The sequence below is a fragment of the Battus philenor genome, unplaced genomic scaffold (assembly GCF_028537555.1).
Source record: "Battus philenor isolate CCGP_79_NKW_IND1 unplaced genomic scaffold, ilBatPhil1.0.hap1 SCAF_23, whole genome shotgun sequence".
Lineage (NCBI taxonomy): Eukaryota > Metazoa > Arthropoda > Insecta > Lepidoptera > Papilionidae > Battus > Battus philenor.
The window spans coordinates 9,214,082-9,232,633 of record NW_027181686.1 but is presented as its reverse complement, the minus strand read 5'-3'; positions in this window follow the sequence as shown (position 1 = coordinate 9,232,633).

Below are 18,552 nucleotides of genomic sequence, written 5' to 3'. Positions count from 1 at the left end.
TCTAAGGTTTTTTTTTTCGGAAGTCCTTGAGACGGAATGCTATACGCCTATGGAGTAACTGACATAAGCAATCTAAGAGCTCGTTATCCTCCAATAATGTATCTTATGTAAATGCTCGAGCCCAGATTCCCGAGTTCGGGGATTCCCCGAGATAAGTTATGTGAACGAGGTTAAGGTTACGCGCCTTTCGCGCTTTGCCTCTTTAAGCCCGCGGAATTTGTAAATGTCAATCACACTCACAAAAGAATAGTGTAGATCCAGACCGAAAAAAAAGAAAACAAAATCCGTTCCGATTTTGAAATGGTTGTTTTTATCTGATTAACATCTCTTTTTTATACTTTTCTAATGTTTTGACGCTTGTCTTATCCGCTACTTAGTGCAATGATTATATAATTGAAGTTTAAAAAGAAACAGTGCCATTGATAATAACTGTTAGTAGTTAGTGGATTGACTTACCTCACACTAATTGTACTAATTTTTAAGATAATTTCAGGTTAGTCTTTATTAGTCTAAGATTAGTTTCTTATTGATGAAGTTCAAATAAAAGAATTTGTTTACGTAATATTCAATATGGGTAAAAGCTTATTAGAGATTTAGTCAAGAAATAGCCATTTTAAAGTTAATAATTATGTACTTTGAATAAATATTTAGACTTCATCACTAGATAAAATAGCATTTTGAGAGATTTAATTCAATGTTAAAACCTGATGTAACTTAGCCTTCACTGCATCCCCTGTTTAGTTGTCAATTTCATCGCGCTGTAGGAAGAGGGATTGGATACAATCCTCAGAGCTGCCGACACGCGTCACCGACCAGACTTCTCTACCTATCTAATCGTATTTTGAACTTTTATACCAATGTTCCTTTGGAAGTACGTTCCAAAATGAGCTGATTTTCACTCTTGGCCGGCCCAGACCTTTCAGCATGTCAGAGAGATTTCGTTGATACACTTCTCGCTCCAATCTTGATTATTAATCATTTGACTAGGTCGCAGTATTTATTTATCTTAGTGGTGTGGTCTATAGGTACAGTGAGAAACGAACACAAAATCTCTCACCTTGACCATACACTTTACTTAACCTTGATCTATTTTCGTCACATGTAATATAATAAAGTACATTTAAGCTTGTTAACCATTTGAAGTGGAATATTTTTTGTTGATGCAACTATTGCATACTGTCATTTACATATTTATTGCGTTAAGAAACAGTATCTCAAAGGAACTTTTATTTTTTTGTAAAACATTGGTGTCAGTTACAAAACCTTTCTCGAAAACCATAGAAACATCGTACTATGTAGTTCACCCGTAGTAAGGCTTACTTCCACATTTAAATCGGTACAGACTGCTTGATCTGAATATTTTTTCATAATCGGACCACGTGATTTAATAAAAACTACTGCCAGCAACAAATTCTCTATTATTTGTTTACTGCATATTATGCCTTTATTGTCTTTATTTATTCTTTATCATCACCTTTTTAACTGTAAGACATCAGTAACTGGATATTGATTTCTCCTATATACTTTTAATAGGACAGGTTGGAAGCGGCAAGCATCTAGCGTCTTCCTTTTTCACCTTGTTGATGGTCCTTTTATGCTGTGCTGTCCAATCCTTGGTATCCATTACAGAACTTTATGATCCCAGCGGTCATCTGTTCTGTCAACTGTCACTTCATCTTGCCAATTCGCTGGACTATCAGTTACTTTTTTATCGTTGTGTTTAATTTTGCTTATATATTTAATTTCAAAAAGTTTTTAATGGATTTGTTGCGCCTATTTGTATATGTGCAATAGTTTTAAGGTTTGTTGTAATGGTTTTCGTAAACGTTTATATAAACGTTGTTGTGTCTTAAAAATGAAGTAAGTTTGATGTTCACGTCATATATATACATGTATTATTTCCTTATTTACCAGTTTATCCTGTAACGTTGCAAGTTAACGTCCCATAAATCTCAGTTAAAATTTTAACCAAAAAAATATAAACACGAGAAACATCTCATAAATCGCAATACAGCAAAAAGTTGTTCAACCCTTAGCGGGTAACGGTACATCTCAAGTGGCGTGGGGTCGTGGGAGCGTGCTATTGGTTCAGCGGATCTTTGTTTTTATAACAAAAATTCCAATGCGCCCGCGCACCAGCGACAGGAGTGCTCTCGACTTGCTACCGCCTGACCAGTCCTGGGAAATCGTGCGGCTGACCACTACCACCATCAGGGGAGTACCGAGCTGCGGTGCAAAATTAGACCAGGCCTTCTGCCCACTATCCATATTTATTAAATATATATATTATTCTTCTTGTGCCTTTTTGTTACCAACATCAGTTTTATAACGGCACAATCTCAAATCTATATTATATGTTAATACATCGAATTTCATGGTATCCTGATTGCTTAAAACGAAGAAAGATATTATCTGTCACGATAATTGCTATTTCGTGACAAATATTATTTTTCTACCTAAGCCATAAGCCATAGAATATAATATTACAACACGGTTCGATTAAATCCACGTACTTTAAAATTTACATTTAAGTGTCATTAATGTTACAAATAAACTCCGAATTTCTGCTTTTTAATAAATAATGAATATTTTAATAAAACACCACTTGTATTTTTAATGGATCCACAAAATACAAATTTTCTTTTGAGACACCTGTCTTAAAACATTTTTATGAGATATTTACATTGTATTTGGAATAATAAATACTAAGGGATTTCACATTAGAATGTGATTCAAAGTTTATTAACATATTCGCAGCGAAAATACTTTTTCTATTATACTCAGGCAGTCTGCAGTAAAACAGAGAATGTTAGTGCTCTGAATAATTCGTAAACATTCCGATAGCGACATATTTTATGAAACTCCTCTGGGATTCACCAATCGACGTGTTAGTTTTACCTCACGAGATGAAAATATCTGCGAAGATTACATTATTTTTGGCAATATTCTTCTAGAACTTTCTATGCTTGTTTTAATTTATTTAACACATGATAATATCGTTTATTCATAATTATTTTATAGTTTTTATAAGTTTTTATATATTTAGTTCTCTTGTATCTAAGAGCGAACTTGATTAATTTTCATGTGATATTTTTATGCTTCATTATTTCCGATTTTGTTTAGAAAAAAATTTAACATTATATACTTCAACATATTAAGCGCAGCGTAGCACATCCATTTTCATAGTTGACAGACGACTTGCTTAATACCATCAGACGTCGCTGGTAGCAGACAGCTTTTAGTTGGTCCTATTGGCAATGAACGATGGAGGCCTATGTCTGGCAGTGATCGTTTAACGGCTGAAATGATAAAGATAAGGATGAACGTATTTCGTCGTTTCAACCCATAGACGCCTATAGACGGCAAGGCATAGTCTCCCCCAAAAATATCTAAAGGATATACCACAATCACCATAATTGGCTGGCGGGTTGGCGATTGTGATGTGGTATTATGGTACGCAGAGGACACTGCTGCCCATCCTCTTAAAGCTTGTTTGTGTGCCGTGGCAATTCTATGTAATTAATACACAAAGTCTAAATTAAATAAAAGATTGTATTCCCAGAATCGAACCCGCGACCTACAATTGCAAATCTCTGTCTTCTACCGCTGGGCTACCACTGCTCGTAAACCATGAAGGTATTTTACGGTATTTATTATTTTTATTTGAAAATTAATGCTTCTATTTATGTGTATATAAATGTATGAATATGTTTGTGATTTTGTACACGTCGACAACTCGCTACTTATTTTTCTTTTGTGCCCATACTATGGTTGTCTGTAAGAAATTGTTTCAAGTAATAATACCGCTTTTTGTACTCTTTTATGTTATTATGACTCTATGTTTATCTCTCTGATGTTACGTGTAATAAAGAGTATTAAATAAAATTAGAGTAAGTAATAATTAAAGCATAGCACTGTGTCAATTTATTTTAATTTATCGCAGTGACCTAATAATTTTCTATTTGCTGAAGTACAGGCCACTTCTAATAAAGACGGACCACGCGGGTGAGCAATTACAATATTTAATGGAATCAGGCGTTACCTCGCGGAAGTCCATCCTAAGTAAGAAAAGGACCAATATTTAGCCACTTCCGCACATGCAGTGGTAGTCGTGCAATGAAATGCACCGCCCACCAGCCCGCTGATAAATGCGTATGCGGCAAACAATGCGAATCACACAACCGCCACCACCAAATTACTCAACACCTGTTTCACCCCTCCACGGGGCATCTTCAGAAGTTATGTTACACCGATTAGTGCCAAACACAGAGTTCACTCTCGGGCGGTGCATTTCATTGCACGACTACCACTGCATGTGCGGAAGTGGCTAAATATTGGTCCTTTTCTTACTTAGCAATAACAATATTATTAATTCGCACAAAGCGTGTCCTGCATCTGTGGATCTGAACTCGATCCCTCTGATCGAGAGTCGCAAAATAGATTGTAACGGAACACAATGACAAAAATAAGGCAAAAGATTTTGTTATTGAATTTATTATTAGTGCACATTAAACGAATATGCCTGAGGTAGCACAGGAGATTGGCAAAATGAAGTAGCAGTAAGCAGGCCACTTAGCGCGCAAAACAGAAGGTCGCTGGGGACTGAAGTGTGTGGAATGGATGCCATGAACCGGCAACTACTGCCTATGATATGCAACCATAAGGTAAACAGAGTCAAGGTCGTCGGAAAAACTGGATGCGGGCCGCTACTCATTGGTCTGATGGTGCATCTATGGAGGTCTGTATCCAGGAGTGAACGTCCTGTAAGTTGTACCTGAAATGATGATAATGATGAAACACTGAATATACACCATCAGTTATTAGAGTTAATAACACTCGTTACGTAATTTCTTGAAGTGTGAAACAATTTTTATACATATGTACTACGTGTGTGTCACATTTATTTTGTTGGCAGAATAGCCATATCTTATTTTATTTTTCTTTGAACATGAATACCGTAATAGTCTCAAGCAATTATTTTAAATATATGTGAGGAGTTCACATTCGAACATTTTTTTCTATTTCTTTTTAAGGTCTGGTATAAATGTATTATATCTTTTTATAATAATTATTTACCAAAATTATATTTATATTAACATCTCTATTTATTTTTATTCTGGTAAACATATCGATTGAGTCTAGTGTTCACAAAGGGCAGCTGTGTAGTTAATTATGGAGAGAGGGGTTAGTTGTTCAGTTTGAATTTTTCTTGTACCGTTGAGTTTTAGATAATAAAAATAAATCATTTCATAAAAATAGTTTAGATGTAGTAAATTTCGACAGCTTAATGTGTAGAAAATTAATAATTCAGCCTTTGTCTCAAATAATTATTATGTAGTATTTTATGAAATTGAATAGGTAAGTGAGTTTCGCGTTGCATTAATAAGTTTTCTTGTATTGTCATTTTCTTCTTGTTTTCACCCGTTAGACAGCCACTGCAAGGAATACGCTTCCTCCAAGGATCGTCACGATGGCCGGTCTCGCGCCGCCCGCAAACAAGAACATACCGCGACCTTCATTTGCGCATTGTGCTATATGCACGCATGAACGCAGAGGACGCTGTTGCCTATCCTCTGGAAATCTGGTTGTGGGTTGTGGAAATCCCACATTATTCAAGTAAGCCTCGTTGCATTACCGCTGAGCTGTTGTAATGCTACCACTGCTCGCTATTTTCTGTTTGGTAAAATAAGGATTGTAAGCACTCAAACTGATGTTCCCTAAAAAGTCCTCAAGTTTAATTACAGAAAAGAACGTCTTCAAAACTCCATCACATCAAACCCAGTGAAACTGAATATGTCAACAGGAAAACAGTATATATAGAGAATAATATATTGATAAAAAATTATCTACGACACAAAATACACAAAATAAGATTAAAAATTAAAATGTAAGTAAAACAGAATGAACTAAAGAACTAATTTTTATAACTAAACGAGAATAAGTGTGTACTAATTAATAATAATAATTAAGTTTTGTTATAAAAACTAGATTATAAACATACTATTCAATAAAGCAACATTCTTTAGTTGTATGAAACGGAAAAGTGTCCGTTCGTGTGCGTATATGTGTGCGTGAACAGATATCTTCAGATGGCATCACGGCGTGTTGGTCTTCTATAGGCTCGTTGTATTTCGCGCACACTGTAATAAATTTACAGATTTCATTGAAATTATGGCATCGATTAAAGCAATCTGCTCCACAAACATTTTAATTAGAAAATATACATAATAACAATGACTATTGTTCATCTAGAAATGAATTATGTCGGAGGTCTGCTTTCTTTAAGTGTGGGCAGCGAGGACAGCGGAACATTAATATTCATTGTCCCTGTCCAGCCTTGTGGCGCAAGTGCTCTCGACGATTAGTATGTATCAGTTTTTTATGTAATATTTATTAATAATATAAAGTGGTTATTCCAGAAAAACATTCAATGATAATGTAGCACGAAATTCACGTAATGGTTATTGCTACCTACACGCTTAAATTACAAAGAACAGTCCAGTGAATTCAACGGAATTTTATATCAGAAATTGATGCCGGTTTTCTGGTTTATTTGATTAATTTATTTGTCATGTTTATGCGATACATTATAGATTTCAATTACAGGTGTTCTTGGCCCTAGGTGTCTCGGAGATCTATTCCTATAAATGCATAATTGAAACATGTTAAAATAATAATTTATTTCACATAAAATTTCTTGAGCCTGACTTCTGTGCTAGTTATAGACCTGTGATACGGAAGTCCAATAAAGTCGGCAAATGTCATTACGGTGCCCACCCAATAGACTCTTTATAGTGATTATCATTATTTCAGTTATAGGAAGTCCACACCTGGGCATAGGACTTCCAAAAGAAACGGTTGGAAGCGGTATCCATGCACCATCATCCGACGATCTTAACAAGGTCGTCTGTCTTTACAAGTGGGCGTTTTTCATTGTAAATCCAGCTCCAACTCTTCTTAGCAGATCGGCATTCCAAGCCAATAGTAGCTTATTATCTATCATGTTGAAATAGTCGACGCTTCAAAACTGCGTGTAAATGCGTACTTTAAAAAGTTTTTTTAGTTATAATTAAGATCACCAGAAAACGAAGGATTCTGGCTACTTACAACGATGATGACAGCTATTATTTTTTTATGAGATTTATTCTTTTTTATTAGGAGCCAACCTTGACAAATGAATATTTCTCAATGGCGGCAAAAAACTTCTTTAATATCAATAAATAATATGGTTATATAATGATAATGTAACAGCTATTAAAATTATTATTTATCAAGGTATATTTTATATACATTTCAATTGTTACAAGAATCCTTCAAGAATACAAACGTCCTTTACTCACATAACTCGAGTCTCTGGACCTCGAGATTGAAAAGCGTGAAACAGTGTTGAAAGCAGATAAAAGCTTTCCAGTTATAAAAGTCCTTCGTGCTTCGAGTAAGGCTCTTTCAACCTATCAATCATACGCCTCTTAAAGTGTACATGTACAAAGGAAATTGTATTAATATACCACTGACAACATTATACAAGGTTATATGTGTTAAAGCTATAATGGGTAAAGTATGTAGCCTATTTGCAGTCAGTTAATGTATTCTACACCCTAGCTGAAAACTAATAATCTCAATGATAAAATTGCGTTTTAAAATTCAGATTACTATATAATAAAATTAATTATTGTTTATTCACCCTTTAGGCTTTATACAGCCAGAAGCTACTGACCTGTCGCATTTTTATAAAGTATATGTAACATATTTCAGAGTGATCACACACACACACATATATACACATATATATAAATATATATATATATATATATATATATATATATATATATATATATATATATATATATATATATATATATATATATATATATACAAAGTTATTGGGAATATGTGTAAAAACTTTGAAGCTTTTTGTTTTCAAACATTTATTTCTTAACTAATAATATTTAAAGTTACATACATACATGATGAATGTTTAAAGCTATTTTACCTGTAATTACTCATTCCGTACAATCATAGATTTTACGGAATATATACATACATATCGTAGAATTACAGAATTTAGACACGCAGTATCAATAAAAATAACATCTATTCAAAAGCCGCTAATAAAAATAAACTATTGTTAATAGAAACTTCCAAGCAAATTTCAAATAAATAGAAAAGTTAAAAATAATTAACAGTTAGGAAGAGAATATTATGTACCAGGAATATGTCACATGCGGCTATTCGCAGGAACATTTTTGACTCTTAATACTTAAGTGAACCTAACGTTGCTTCTAATTTTTTGGTACATGTAAAAAAATACTGTCGTAAAATTCAAACATTGCCCAGTATTACCAAGCCAGCATCTTACATATTTTATTAATATTAATATGTTAACAACACATATTGTATGTACACAAAATTTACATTTTTTGTATATCTTTTAGACACGGATTTAATTGCGGCTTGCGAAAAGTTATAGAATTTGATTATTGTATCAGATTTGATGATTATTGAAATCGCTTAGACTATCAAAAAATTTGTCTACCTTTGTTATATACATACATTACTATGACATCGTAAATAATAATATGTAATATTTATCCGAAAAAGTATATATACTTATAGTAGGAATAATACAAAAATAATACATTTTTTCCGCAAGGAACAGGACAGCCGATTTTGTTAAAACTTCGGAAGACGTCGTAGTACCAAGCTTTATTACTACTTATTTTAGTATATATATCATGGCACACCCAATTAAATGCCATGATTAAATCATGAATAAGGAAAATTACGAGAGATCGATACACGAACGAAAGTAACCTGCGAAGCGCAGCGGATTAGAGAGACGAGGTGGCAACGGGCAGGTCACAGCGCAGAACAAACGACCACTTAAACCTAAAGGTTCTGGGAAAAAGCTCCGGTCCGGCAAGTCCAGCAAACAGACGACCTTGTTGGAAGACGCTGATCGCAGGTCGCTTTCGACCGGTCCTATTCGAAATCTATGGAAAAGGCTTATGTCAAGTTATGGACGCCATAGAAAGCTCAAATGATGAATGATAAACAAATTTTTAATACGAAGTTTTTACCTCAAATGGTCGTCCTAGTATCGTCGAAAACAATATACTCGTACTCTTTATAGTCACTATAGTGATTAGATTTAAGTTTTGAATTACCGACAAAAATATCGGTTTGAAGGGGTCTTAGATATCAAAAACTATAAGTTATGGATACGTAACACGCGACATGAGTAGGCTTCCCATTAGGTGGATCGATTACGGAGTTAAGTGTTAAATTAACAGCCAATAACACGGTGTTACGGTTGTATTTTAAATTTTAAGGTTCTGTTCACTCATTCTCCTTCTTTACTCTTTTGTCAACAACTTAAAAAATCCAATATTTAATCACTTACGAAAGCTTTATTAAGGTAGCCTCCAGCTAAACGAAGCAAAGGGAAATTTTCTTATTAATTTCCCAGTCTGTTTTTACAAAAGACGATTTAATAGGTTATTTTATGATTTTAATTTCTGACCTTCGTAAACGGATAAAAAATAATATTGTTATATAACATTATAAAGTAAACTAAGAAAAAAATGATTATTCTGTAATGATGTCTAGCCTTAAAACATTTTCCAGATATTTGAAGAAGATTTATCACGAGTACGTTAGAATTGTTTTTTGTTTGCGTAACAAGTTTTTATCTAGTAATATAAAATTGCCTTTCCCTTTTATAGTGGCGAATATAAAGAGATATAATTATGAAATGTTATTGCATTTGTTACATAATTTACATACATTTTTTTTTTTCAATATCAATGACATATAACACAAAATTTTGTTAATAATCTGCGAATTGTACTTATATATGTTTGTTATAGTCCTAGTACCTGCTTTAAAGAGGTGAATGTATAGTTCATTTGCAATCAAATAATGTATGATACGCCAATAAATAATGAAAACATTTTCAAAACTCGGATTTCATATTAAAATAAGTTATCCTTTAAGATTCCTACAGACTTTGTACAAGAAGTTATGATGAGTCTATGGTCGAGATCTATGTGATATGATTATGACGTCATCATCATCATTATGAGATGATGATAACATCAGCATCATCACTTCAGTAATCATTTCATCAATCATTCACACTTCAGTCGTCATTCTTCATCTTACGATCTCATGATCGTATGAAATCACGATTGGGCGATACCTAATTATCTTACTAAATTTTTCTTTGTTAGCCGAAAATATGTAAGACATTTTAAAAAAGTAAAAAATTAAATTAAATTAATTAAAATTCAGTTAAAAAATACGCATAAATTGATTAAATGATTAATACGTAATACGTAAACATGTCTTTGTAAAAATTATGGAATCTTTATAATATGAATAATATCTGTAGAGACCAAATACTTATTTACGAGTAAATTCTACGTCCCAAACATTAACGATGATGACACGCTGAATTGAGAGGTCAACGCCCTCATAATATCGTGTTAGCAGTAAACGGCTCAAGTGCTTAGCGGCCAACCCTTATTGAGTTACGGAAATTCAAGTTCCGAGACCATTCACAAGTCATCTTTCACTGTTGGAGAAAAAAAGAGAGAAAAATGTGCCTTCAAAGTGGAGCTACTTTTTATACCTGAAAATGAATTGTTTAACTAACCGTTTGGTACACAGTTTTATGTCTAAAAAAGTAGAAGAAAAATTTATGTAATTTGCTACACTTAAAAAATAAATAAGCCATTGCTTTATTTATTATTATTTGCCTTTTGTTTAAATAGAACAGAATAATAATAATAAAAGAATTCTTCCTTTTAAAAACGACAATGCCTGAAGAAGACGATCAGTGTGTGTTGCCGGTGGTGACTTGTGGATTTAAGACGTGGTCTTTTACGATGAACTTTATAAGAAAGCTTAAGGCATCCCATAGGGCTATGGTAGGAGCTTTGCTGCGAGAACGTAATGTGATGATCTGCAGTAGAACCAAGGTCACCCACTTAGCTCGATAAGTTACTTGTAATAAGTGGTAGTGGGCGTACATCGTTCGTGCAATCGACGAACGTAGGAGCCGTAAGATTCTCAAGTGGTGACCACGAGGTGACGGCGCGGGTAGACCCCCACTATAATGATGATGATGATGTGATGTTTGGAGGAAGAGTAAGCATAAGTGGGCGTCTAACAACTGACTATGTTAGCAATAGATAATTTTCTTCCTATTGAATGTAAGAATATACTAGGATAACATAATTAATGGAATGTTAGATATGGAAAATTATACGTAAATTTTACATCGATTTAATAAAATCATTAAAGTTAAATAATCTTGACCTAGTTAGATTGGCAATATGATATTATATGTTATAGGCGCATAGGATCAAAATACGCATTCGTATGTGCAACGAAGGCGCCACCGGCGTTATGAGAAACACGTGACCACGTTTTCGGTGTCGTATTTATATCAACAATTCGAGAATTCGATCTATGTTTTCTGTTTTATAAAGTCATTTTATTTGCAATTTTGACGCAACATGTCTCCTAATTGATAAAATAAGTGTCATTTACCCCTGAAAAAGAAACTATCGGTGTTTACAGCGATTCTTTAAACGCGGGATATTCGAGAACTTGTGTTCGTTTATAATTCGTTTCAGTTTACGTAAATCTTGATGTACCTATAAACATACTTTAGATTGATAGAAGATACGTGTATTTGCGAATTGCATTTTTTTTTTAATTTTCTCGTTATATCACTTTTTTAAATTTTTAATTTACACTTCATCGGATGAGGGTGACAGAGGTATTAAACATTTAACCTCGATATCTGCTCTATTTGCGGAGTCCTTATGCTTCCTCGGCTCGAGTCGTTATAATATATAAGATTGAACGAATGGAACTCGACTTCCGCTAGCAGTCTTAACGTGTTTAGCACTCCTATCGAATACGTCTGATCTTAAAAATCAGGAAAAGGGTGCTATGTAGTTAGATATCATTTGATTCTAGTTTATAAGATAGCCGTACGTAATCCGATAACACCCAACTACAGCCAACGTTCGGTACTCCCGGGCACCTTTGAATCAGAATGCTTAACGACATTCGATTGATAGCCTAAATTGAAGCATCACTTCAAGAGCCTTTGCTCACAGTTAATACATACAACTAGTTTTGAGGAAGAACTGACATCTTTGTCAGTCCAGGCCTGATTTTGTCGTAGACGCAATTTTTTTAAATATCTGTTAATATTTGACATTTCATAATTCCAGCCCAGCAGTAGAGGACTAAGAATTGCGACCTTAGGTCCCTTTTTTTGTATTCTTGCATAATATTTAGTTTACGGATATTTATGGCTGCGTATTTTATTTTAAATATATTATAAACATTGTTAATTAATTTTAGATTAGTAGTTATTATCTTAAGCAGTGATAGTCCAGTGGTAGAGGATTGCAGCTTGCGATCGTAGATCGCGGGATCAATCTCCGGGAATCTATCTTATGTAATTCACACTGAGCATTAATTATATAGATTTGCCGCTAGTCACAAACAAGTTTCCAGAGAATGGACAGCAGCGTCCTCTGCTTACCATACACACAACAGTCGCCAACCCGCGCGACGAGCGTGGCCATAGTGGTATTTCCCCCATGGATATCTTTGGGAAGGTTTATGTATTGCAGTGGGCGATTATGATTTACAATGACGAACAGCATTATATTTTTTATGGAAAACGGTATGTCTGTTAGCCGTGTTATTTTGTTGTTAGTACAATAGAAGTATGCTAAGACGAATACAGGTATATTTGCAATACTGAATATATCACCAATTATCAATCTTAATATAATAAATCAATAAATATCTCGAAGGTACTGAACATGCTCTCTTTGTTAATTTTGTGTTTACTTCATTTTATTATATTACATTATAAAGCTATTTTTTTAATCCACGGTTAGTCCAACCTAGATAAACTTGGTAGCTTCCTAATCCGATGATTTAAATAATCTAATTCGAGTCCAGTATCATGAGAGATAATTACTTTTCGCGCTCTGTCGTCTATAACCAAGATGTAAACGCCAAAGAAAAGATAAAACATAGCAGCTTTAGTCCAAAACAAATTAAAGTAACAACCATTTTACTTAAGTTCGCGGGAATGCAGATATAAAGTGTAAATTCATAAGTCGGCTTATGGCATTTTGTATCTTAAAATTATAAAACCGTATTATTATGGACATGACACCTCTAGCTTAGGTGAAGGCCCAACCTGTCTCGTCACATCTTATTAAAATATCTTTTTACTCTCACGTCACACAATTTCATACATTATATGAATTATACTAATTCACCGCATTAATAAAGACTTATGGGAACCTTAGTTAACAATGACTTCTTCTCTAGAAACTTTAACGTTAGATTTTTGTCGCACGAGGTCCTCACATATTTTAATTCACAGTTCGTTGACCCACGGCGACAAATACTTCATATATCAGAAATTTCTTGCTCAGCAAACTTTTAAACTTAATAAGTTAGTAACTTAAGTAGTGAGACAAAGTTATATGAAATTACTTTCTCTATGTCATATAAAAAAATTCTGATGTCAAACTACGTTATTCCTTTTAGCTATATGGGATGAAGCATTCCAAAACACTTCGTTTAATCATATAACAGAACATCTATGATGACCGACTTTTTGATACAGGTCAGGCCTGTTGTTAAGACTCATCTCATTATGTTTACACCAGAGAAGACGAAATAGTTGGATAATACGTGGAGTCTGCCAACAATAGTCGCAATTATATTAAACCCATCTAAAAACTTTTATAAGATGTAAACATTATTTTCTTCCTTATTTCGTTAACCGTTTTATTTATGTCGTAAAGAAATTCTATGTGGTATACCACTCCGTTGCATGGGCAACGTTGATTAATTAAGAAATCCTACCGAATAAACACTCACGGTTTTCTTTCAAGTCTTCCGTCAAAAGCTGTGGGTTAGGCTATTACCTCAAGATTTTTGGGTAGAACTGCAGCCCCAATCCGCTATCACAAAGCCGTAAAAAATATTTAGCACGCGTCTGACCGCGGGGCCAAGATAGGTGCAGCACGCTACTGCAAACCTGGCATCGGGGTCGGTCTTGATCTGTGGTTTGGAGAAATATGTCTTGATCTCGGGCTGATGAGGAACACTGATGTTGATAGTTTTCTTCATCAAAGCTTCCTCTTGCAACATTTTTGCTGAAAGTTATATCAGCGCTCTATGACCTCTTGTTCTTGCTTGAGATATCGCTGTGGTAGTGAGTCCTGGGCTCGGCTATGCCTTCGCTATCCATAACTCAAGCGTGTCCATGTCCTCATCACTACCACAATTGTGGCACATGTCGGTGATCTTTTGTATATGGTGTGGGCATTTACCATAGCCTATGTCCCTACACCATTGAAACTATCTGCACAAGCCACTTCTATAACCGAGGAAACTGCTTCGATATTGTCCGTGCCTACTATTGTATTGCATAATATTTATATCCATTATTCTCAGAAGCACGATAAAAAGGTGAACAGAGGGGTAAGTAACTTGCTACCTTGAGAGACTTCGTATTGTTAAAAGTTATTGCTCTTTCGTTGTCCAATAAGAAAATAAACCTATTTTACGTATTTTAGAACATTCACTTTATTTTTTATTTTAATAAATACAAATATCAAAATATATACGAAACATAATATATGTAAGCACATATAGTTACATAAATCATATTGTACATATTTTGACTAGAAATATGTCTATCTCCGGCATTATATCATTATGGGAATAAAATAAATTCTCGTGCAAGTCTTTATTTCTTACGTTGCTCTATAAACAATGTGAAATTAATAAAAATGGCCATGTACAGGTGGATCATGGATTAATTAACATTTGAAAAATTCTTTTAAAAAATGTGCATTATGTAGTATATTTTTCTTATTTACAGTAATAGTTGGTGGTATATTTTTTTTAAATAACATCATCTAAACTAACATTTTTATTATTTCGAACTTCTAAGCGAGTGCTGAAATTTTCAAATACTCGTCACATTTCTTCGCTGATTTTTTATTTCAGTTGACGTAGCATGTTTGGGTTATAGGTATAGACATTACCTTCTAAGTAACACCATAAAAAGAAGTCAGCTAGGGATAGATCTCGGCTCTCGGGCAGTTTTGAGATGTCGCCTCATCTCGTAATCAGATTTTCTAAAGAAAAAAAAATTTGCTATAATTATATGCCACGATTGCAGTCCGCAATTTCAGTAACATTGATGCAAGAACTCCCGTAACATTTTCATATACTCAAAATTAAAGTAACCGAACAGCCGCGATAATCTTCTAAAATTATTGTCCAATTATTTTTCGGTTACCTCAGGACATGGTTGCACAGACTTATTAAGTCTAGGGGCCACTGGGGCAAATCATGAACTGATGGCGGGCCGGCCGCCAGAAGTATAGGTAATTAATTTTTTTTTTGGTATTATTCTGGAATTCGATATTTTTCGAATGTACAAGTTTTTTTGGTGTCGGCGGGCCACCAGTATCCGACCAGCGGGTCGCGGTCTATGCATCCATGCCTTAGGCGAATGAAGTAGCTTCTCGTGTTTAGCTTTGGGATTTCCGCTTCAATACTTGCAATTCTTTATGTTTACATGTTCGTTTAGGTGTTCTTGCTTAGTCGGAAAATAAAGTGTTGTCAAAGTAACTTAATCGATCTAACATTGTTTTTACATATGACTAACGATAAATTTAAATCATTACATTTAAGTTCCAGCATTGTCTGGTACTTAAACAGATGTAATTTAAAGTCTAATTTAAAAACACGGAGTAATGATATGTGAGATAATTCTGAAATTTAGACCAACGTTTGCGGGGCGATAAATCTGGATAGCGTCAAACAGAAGCGAAAACTCACTCTACATAAGGTAAGCATTATAAATAAATATAAGCTTTTTATATCTTTATCTTGCAGGATTTATTAAATTACTAACTCTTTTGTAGTCAACTGTTTTACAATATACTCCCGAGTACTGTCTCCGAAATATCATGCAATAAATTTTATAGGTCTGTGTAACAAAAACTTGAAAAAAAATCTAAATTCCTGAAAGGATTTCTAGTGATATTAATTGCTAATTGTAATAAGGATATTGTGAAAGTGACAGAAATACCTGTCCAAACATTTTTATCAGGGCGCATATGGAATCATCGTATCTTTAATTCGATACCATTATAGGGGAGTTCAATCTGAATCTAGTTTCTATCAAAACGTGCACATGTGGTCACTCTAAATTATTCTAAGTGAATGATAATATGTTTAAAGGAATGTAAAAAAAATAGCTGTAGTCGTTCCACTACGACAACAATACGCTAATATTAATTGTATTTATGATATACCAGCTTAATTAGTACTGTTCGGTATTGTTTCGATGGTATTGGTAATTAGCCCCAAGGCTTTTACAGCTATGTTGACATAAGATCACGGAGCGGAAAGGTCAGTGAACTCCATTAAAAACTAAATCATTCGTGTTTGTGAACCTACATTTGACATTCCGATGGAGATGGAAGCAGTGAAGACGAGGCTCACCTGGTTGTGTGGACTAACGTAGACCACTCGACAATCTAAGGAAGGAGGTTTAATTAGTGTTTTCGTTTCGCTTGTCGGAGATTGAACCTGGTATCCGACATCGCAATGCTAAACCTATAAACTATTCCTACTCATTTAGTTTATACTACATAAAAACGAGCCAACGGTAAAGAGTTTTTAATTGTTTTACCGTCATAGACTTGCAGATTCGTTCAGCATACTAAGCGAGATATAAAACAGCATTCAAAAGTTTAATGTATATTTCAGAACTAGCCGGCACCTACAAAGCTATCTGCATACCGTAGAATTTAACGACGGCGCCCTATATAAAATAATCGCCGTATTTTTAAATTAAATACATTGATTATTAAATATAAATACTTTGAATAACTTTATATATATTATCATATACATTTATAGGGTGATTAGTTACAGGTGAAAAAGCTTTTAAGAGGTAAATACAGGGTAAATATATAGTTTTCTTTCATGTAAAACTTCGATTATGAGGAATATAGTTAAATTAATTATTATGAATAGTGGTTTCCCAGCGGTAGAGGACTGAGACTTGCGATCGTAGGTCGCAGATACGATTCTCGGAATACCATCTTATATAATTCACACTTTGTGCATTAATTGTATAATTATATAATTCACACTTTAGTAAGAAGAAGAAGAAGAATACTATACAGTATTGCCCCTTCTCACTAACAAGTATGCAAAGTATGGGCGTCCGCCAACCAACCTGCCAAGCATGGCGATTATGGTATATCGGATATATATTTTTGCGGCAGGTCCAAGCCTTGCAATAGGCGTCATTAGGCTAAAACGACGACGACGACGAATAATTATGAGGAAAACTACTTTCAAAAAAAATATGCATTTTCTTCTTAATGTTTAAAAATTTTGGTTTTGCAAATTTCAAAATATTAATAATTTTTTTATATACCACAAAAATACAGAAACTGATAATACGTATTATAAGAGAATAGAATAGAATTAGGGAAAGATAGAATACCAAAATAATAGTGTACAAATCACAAAAATTATTACCTTATTATTATACCTTTAACATATATAAAGATATAAAATGGCCATATTCGATTTGAATAAAGCGTTTTAAAAAAGCACATCTTTTGTGGTATCCGTATTGAAATTGCTTACATAAATAATTAGTTCTTAGTAAATATACATTTGTCTAAAAATTTCAACAGGATTTCCTTTTTATTTTATATGACATTTGATGATTCCATGCATATGAAATAAAACAAGTCTTAAATCAAATTATAATATATTTCATCTAGCTCACAGCTCTTCTTTCCCGATCATCTCTAATCATTCGTTAAAAGTACCATTATACAAAATATACCATTAACAAGATTTTACAACAGTATTATTACATAACAATGACGACAAAGTATAACTAACAGAATAGACATCCAGTACCTGGACAGACGACAAAGTTAAAGTCCCGAGATGTAGCTGATGCGTGCAGCGTGAGACTGGTGATCGTGACGATCTCTCAGAGAGTCCTGAACTTTGCAGTGACGTCGCCTTGGAGATCCGTAGATGAACAAAAGTCACTGACATAGCCTTCGTGGGAATTGAGGTTTTTTTTCTGGACCACCCTTTTTGGAAACCTCTCGTTATCCCCGCTTGCTTGTAAATCGCTACCGTACCATCGAAAGTTATGGAAGAGAACCATGTCTAACAATGAAAATTAACAAACCGAGTTTTTAGAAGAAAATGCTTAAGACTCACCAACTAAAACAAGTCACTCACCAAATCGATCATCGAAAAGCGAGCTATAAAGAAATTTTGACCTTATATTCGATCTAAAAATAGAAACAATTGCAAAATTGCACGAATGCATTCATAAGCTTTTAATTAGCTGAAATCGATTTCCTAGATTCATGAAATAAAGACCCTTTTACAATATATATTATTTCTACGCGTTTGCACACATTTTTTACAATG